Source organism: Mizuhopecten yessoensis, unplaced genomic scaffold, assembly GCF_002113885.1.
Source record: "Mizuhopecten yessoensis strain PY_sf001 unplaced genomic scaffold, ASM211388v2 scaffold2329, whole genome shotgun sequence".
Lineage (NCBI taxonomy): Eukaryota > Metazoa > Mollusca > Bivalvia > Pectinida > Pectinidae > Mizuhopecten > Mizuhopecten yessoensis.
In genome coordinates this window covers 934,899-941,726 of record NW_018404492.1, presented here as the reverse complement: position 1 = coordinate 941,726, position 6,828 = coordinate 934,899, and the positions used below count along the sequence as shown (strand labels likewise).

Here is a 6,828-nt window from a genome sequence, read left to right as displayed (position 1 = left end):
GTAAGATGGAAATTTCCTACACCCCTTTCTTACCCTGGACCGCTCTATCTTATACACATGGAAACGAGAGAAATGTATTTGATCTGTATCAGAATAAACTGTCATTAATCACAATAAAGACTTACGTCATTACAATAATGTATGTTAATAAATAGAAGGTATACTTACACTTGATATATATCATCGTCACTGTCTCCTACTCTCCAAAGGTCATCCTGTCATTGACATGTACGTCAATGGTTAAAAAGGGAAACTCCGTCAGATATTAATAGAATGCATTGTTTTGTGTACATTCGCAATAAATGCGAAGATGCGACTATAATTGAGGAAATACAATGTACAACAATTACAAAGTATTTCCTCGTCATATTGTGTATAAAAGTGGTCATACTTGGTCCTCCATCACAACCTGCCCTGACACAGACTGACGAAGTGTAACCTTTAGTAGTGGCCAAAGGTAAGTGTCGGGATGAACGATATGTGTATTCACCTAGTGGTAGTCGGTAATTCTATAATAACACAGTTTCATGTCTCATTCTACCATGTCATTGAGATATATTGAATGAATCTGGAATATGATACATTGTATTTAAAAATATATATAGGATAGCGAGCATTTGAATTATATATATTATTATATTTGTATTAAAACTCTGTTTACAGAATCAATCAACTGAAGATGTTGAAGCTTATCGTGCTGTCGTGTCTAGTTGCCTGTGTCTTGTGCCGTAAGTATTATTAGTATATTTATCTATAAATACCTTTATCTCGATATGCAAAGTTATTTGGGAATAATGTCGTTTCACACAAAAGTTGTACCACCAAATGTGTGATGTGTAGTATAAAGTCTGTCCTTTATTTTATATCGTATCATTACTAAAAAGACCTTGTTATCCATTTATATAAGTATATTGATACATGTATTTGATTTGTAAAACGATTTATTCGAAAGTTGTTAGAATTTATTCTGACATAATATATATAATGTTGCATCGGAGATACTAAATGTAGGATTGTATACAATGACTATCCGCATAAGAGCCATAATGATTTATTAAAAGAAATAATTATCAATATAACACGAAACAACACAACTAAAGCACTATTTGTAAACTATATATCTGCATATGTACCTACATTAGTGAATAAATTAAATCAATTACAGGGTCCTACGGCGGAGTAAGGCGTGATTCCTCGTTGTTTGATGGAATCGGTAGAAACAGGTGGGATACAGGCCTTGACCGTTGGGGAAACGATCCTTGGAACGGTGATATCTATGGAAGCGACAGGTACGGACGAGGAAGCGACATGTGGAGAAACAGGCGGGATCGTGGCATTATAAGAAGCAACAGATGGGGAAACGAGAGGATATACTGATGACGAAATGATCAAGTCTAGAATAAGGTACGTATTTGAATATTTTATTTAAAAATTTCAGTATGGAAAAAAAAATCATTTCCTTTTTATATGATTACATATATTGATGATGCGGGTGTCGAGATTAAAACAACTTGGTTTTTAAGAACTAATTATAATTACAAAGTAATATTGACTGTTGAAGTATCACTATATTTTAAAACAAAATTGACCCCTTTTTACAATTTTCAGTGATTGTTGAACTGATGAAAACCGCAGATTCTCTTTGTAATTTGCTTGTGTGAAAAAGGACAAAAAGCAAAACTCATCATGTTGTTGCAATGAGCGTTAAGTTATACGGCTCTTCATTAACTATACAATATCTTAATATGGGAACATTTATGTTTATTGATTATTGTTATAAACATAAAATTCCTCGACTCGGAAAGAAAACCGAATATAGTTTACCTCGTGATATTTCTATATACTGTTTAACAAGAAGACAAACACCAGAACGAAGTATAGACTATGTATTGATATAAACTTAACCATTACTTACTAGACAATCGTTTCTCTTTCAGATCCATGTGGCCAAATATTTGAAAAGGAAAATCCAAGCTTACCGTTTCATGCTTACATTCATCTGTACATTCATATTCATCAATGTTTGAAAATAAATTTCGTTTCTAATTTATACATAATTTATTTGTTTGTGGTCGACCAATGTGTTCTAAACAAGTACTAAGATGTATTTCTGCCATTCAGTACAAAGTCTGCAGTGACACGTCAACAGTGACAGAAAAAAAATACTAAAAGTTAAATAGCAAAGCTTTAACACAAAATGATTATATTGACTCGGACAAATCATAGTTGGACCTATATCAGAAAAAACATTAAATTCATGCATAATCAGAACATATCTCAAAATCGATACGAGACACCGGAACTGAGGAAACTTAATAACAAATGGAAGACACCATAAACCGAACCAAAATTGGATTACGAAACAGTGGTTCTGAACGAGGTATCCGCTTCGCGCATCACATATGACATTTAAGACATGGACGACATAATTTCTGACGGAAAGTTATTAAATCCGCCACACACATGTATATAGACACCTTTACACAAAGAAATGAGACACACACACTCAGACAAGAATATATATGTCAAACGACCGAACCTTGTTATTGTAAGCTAAATAATAAATAACTACATATGCAAATAAGAGTTTTGTTAAAGTTTTCAAACAGCATTTTAAAAACAAATGCTGTATATCAGGTAGCACAATAACGACAACAAAGCCTAAATCATACAAAACATGTTTTAAAATCTCATAATATTATAATTTTTGATATTGAGGGCTACATCGAATCAAAATCATTGCTTAAATCGGAATGAAATAATCATAAACATTCTGATAGACTGATGCATGTATTTGAAACATAAAATAAATAAAATAAATACCAGATTTCAAATGGAAATTCCTTCAAAATAAAACAAGTATATGCAACATATCGAAATTGACCGAAAGAGTCAGTTATGGAAATAACTCGATAAAATTGGCCAACAGTTTATAGTGCTCCTATACAAAACATTTTAACTTGACTGAAATATTTAATTTAAACTTCAGCACACGATTAAATAAAAAAAATGCATTATCAATACTGTTACAATTCCAATGATGTGATGATTATTTAATTTTCAAATCAGAAAGTAATATTGAAAGAACAAAATATCAACTAATATTGTGAAGATTTTTAGATTGATTCATTGATTTCAAAATATAAAAAATATGCATTTGGTATTCGATTGATGAATTATCTCCTTTCTACCAAGTTTATCTAGTGGAGAAAAGTTTGTTAAATCAAGTTGGTAGTATTTGACCTCCACACAGCATTAAGCTTAAACCCTTTAATTGTTAATGATTATTCAACTGATATTTATTTTCTGAATATTCTTTAATTGTTCTTCTCTATCGAGTAACCTTTTTATTTTGATCGCTACAGCTTCCATGCATCACGTATGCATTTCTGCTGCATGGGCTGAATTTTCAAGTACCATTTGTTCGTGTACGGATAAGGGCGGATGTTGCTGCATCCGGCTTATCTTTAGTTTTTATTTATGAAGCTAGCCGCTACATTGATGACTGATTTAAAAAGCACTAGACAATAACCTGATTTAACCATGTACTTCCAAACTTGTAGACCCTATTACAGAATACGACAGCGAAAAATATGTATGTTTAATGTAATTTGAAAATGATGAAAAGAAGTATAAAATGATACAAAACGAATATATTTCATCATATTTTGAAGCATAATTGGCAATTTTGACACAGTTTGTTAGGAATATTTTGTCGAAGAACACTTACAAAAGAAATGCATTCAAATTAAATTAATGAATGAAGTACTGCAAACAGGCAACATAGAAAAAACACATACCATACCAAATAATGTAAAGGTTGTTTCATGCGGTGTTTTTAATGTTTGATTGGTGCGTTAACACTTATTTTGCTGCGACAGATTACAAGATGCGAAATAAATGAAAAACCTTTTATATTATTATAAGCAGTTCTTGCCATAGTATTTAGACCCGAAATCCAAGAAAAGTAATTCGTTAAAAATTCGAAAATATAATAAATGTGACCATCTGTACCCAACTATTGAGAAGTACATTATAATTGATACCTTGGTATGACACTAACATATTAGAATATAACGTCATACAGACGTGCGCCATAATCAGTGATGTATAATGACTATATGCCAATTTACACTTACCGAATGATATCACAATGATGTATCACATGCACCTGTCAATGGCCCCCTGAGGTTTTGCTGTTGGCCGATTAATGTATAGTCGAGTGAACGTGTACAGTGGACATCAGTAAGGAGAAAATATACCACAACGTTAAAGGGACATCACGTGAAGAGCCATATTTTTTTAATGAATGTATGTATTGTATGCACCTGTTACCTCGCTATCTCCATATTCATAGTCTTCTTACCACACTATGAAACCAAGTAATATGATTTCTAAGTCCGTATTCAAACTTATTGAACAGTAATTATTTATCATCAAAAGTTAATTGAACACGTGCCAATATTCAGAATTTAAATTTATTTAGCTTTAAACAGTTTTGTTGCCAATAAAATTGAACAAGGGATGGGGCACAATGTTTTACAATTTATCACAGCCTTCTCCCGTCATGCATTTACAATTAAATGTTAACAAAAGGCATAAACATAAAGTAGATATATTAATAGATATTTAATTTATTACCGGAATGTGACCGGTACAGATGGTACGGGGCTAAACACCTTCCCTCAACCACGCGACAAACCTTTCTGTAAAAAGAAATATTCACGAGACGAACATCCCTTTTCAAATGTTTTCATAAAGTGCATATATGCAATGACTACACGCGTATAAAAAAGAGAAACGTTTGTGATTTTTTATTACATTGTACAGCTCAATGTCTTTGGCCATTTTTTTCCTAGACAATGCATATAAATGTATGTATACTCTCTTTCCGAATTTCACTGTCTCCATACGCTAACACTTAGTAAGTCATATTAGCCATCACACACCATAAACTGTATGGCAATACCACTACGTGTACATGTAGAATATGTGTCAGATATGAAAAGTGTTGAGATACTTGATTATTATATTTTTTCAATACTTTACATAAATTAAATCATTCTTGTAAATGAACCTTTTTTTCTGTTGAGACAACTTTTCTTTAATCATTTCTTTCTTGTCCGAANCTTTTCAATACTTTACATAGATTAAATCATTCTTGTAAATGAACCTTTTTTTCTGTTGAGACAACTTTTCTTTAATCATTTCTTTCTTGTCCGAAACAGAAGCCGTAGTTATCGGCAGCACCCGTCAATTTTACAACGTAAAACAATGTTTTCGCCCTGTTTACAATACGTATTCCGATTCTATCTGAAGTCCCAATATAATGCCGGGTATTCATATTAGTACTAATTTAAATCTTGCATGTAAAAACAAACGAAAAATCGTTTAATTCAGCAATATAATTAAATCATACCATTGTTAATCCAATAGCGCACGTATCTCATTTGACCCCGAGTACCGACAGAGGAGGGAACAAAATACGCCGTTGCCATCAAAACAGTTATCCCTTGATGGGCCGCATGGCAACACCAAACTAACCAGTCACTTATCCCTTCCTTTTGGATAAACCACTGTATAATTATAGAAACACAATGTAAACTCTCTCCGATACATGCCCATTAACATATTAAACTAAGTTCACATGCGTTCAAACTCAGACAAAGATACTAGCGAGGTTAATAGTTTCAGATATTTATTCATAACATAAACAGCGCTAGCATTTCTGTCGATTCCATTTCAGCTTAATCGGCTATCCGGGAGAATACACGCACCGTACTAACTGCTAGGGCAGTTATTTTCTCCTTTGGATACTTCCCACCTGCAATAATGATTCCGTAACGTACTCCTTGCGCTATTTTTTGACCATTTGGCAACTTTTCGCTTCGTAGCTGACAAGGTACAACACTTTTCTTCCGCTTATTTCACACGGCCAGTCATTTTGTTTACAAAGAATTGGTGTGCTATGCGCATGCGCTAGTAGAGGGAAATCCCTGCGCAAAACGTTGGCCAGACAGGTAGAAATACCGATGATTATCTTAGATTTAATCATTTTTATAAATCTGTTTCAGCCAAATCCGATCGTTTTTTTCCATAAGGAGTCTCACTTGATATGTTTATGTAGTATTTGAAAAAAAAAGACAAAAAAAGTCACTTCACCGTGATGCGCCTTTAATCAAAGTCGATATACATTTAAAATACAACAACAAACAATACCGATAGGAAGTGCAAATCCGAAATTAACTGAATCATTTATAGTACCAGGCATGTTGTCTCACGTCCAAGGAACTGTGTAGGTAAACAACGATCCATGTTAAATATCACAATTAGAAGCTGAAAATAGGGACTTCAGTGTTTATTATTACAAATCATTGACTATTCTACAACGTTTGCGATGTAACGATACTTTTAGTTGGTTAATAGCCATGGATTATTGGACGATAGACCATGCGCGATCGTGTATCATTTTCCAACAGACTAACGCTCTCTCGAAAAACTCCTCTGCAAATTTATCGGTAAATAAGCGAGACGTGGGACTGTTTCATTTGTCGAACGAGGGTGACCGCATTTAATTTATATGCATTTGAATATTAGCTAGCAGACAAGAACGTCTATTTAACCTCCAGATTTACTTAAAACATGTCAAGCTGTTCAGAATATTCCGCCGAACTTACCGCGAAAGTGACATAAAATATTGTTTGTAAATTTGTCAAATGCTAATTGCATGTGTTGACTATTGTTTATGGTTTGTCGACCGAACTATGACTCCAAATGGCAACTGAAAGTAGAAATACTTCACAAATATATCCAGGTTTAATGGACAAA

The 6,828-nt window shown here is 33.1% G+C and overlaps 1 long non-coding RNA gene across 1 annotated transcript; it reads left to right on the top strand.

Moving 5' to 3' along the window:
- The first annotated feature begins 230 nt into the window (after window positions 1-230).
- LOC110445520 lies at window positions 231-2,037 on the top strand. Its single transcript, XR_002462373.1, has 4 exons — window positions 231-457; window positions 664-728; window positions 1,166-1,404; window positions 1,938-2,037. It is a non-coding gene; the product is annotated as an uncharacterized LOC110445520 (long non-coding RNA).
- The last annotated feature ends 4,791 nt before the right edge of the window (window positions 2,038-6,828 follow it).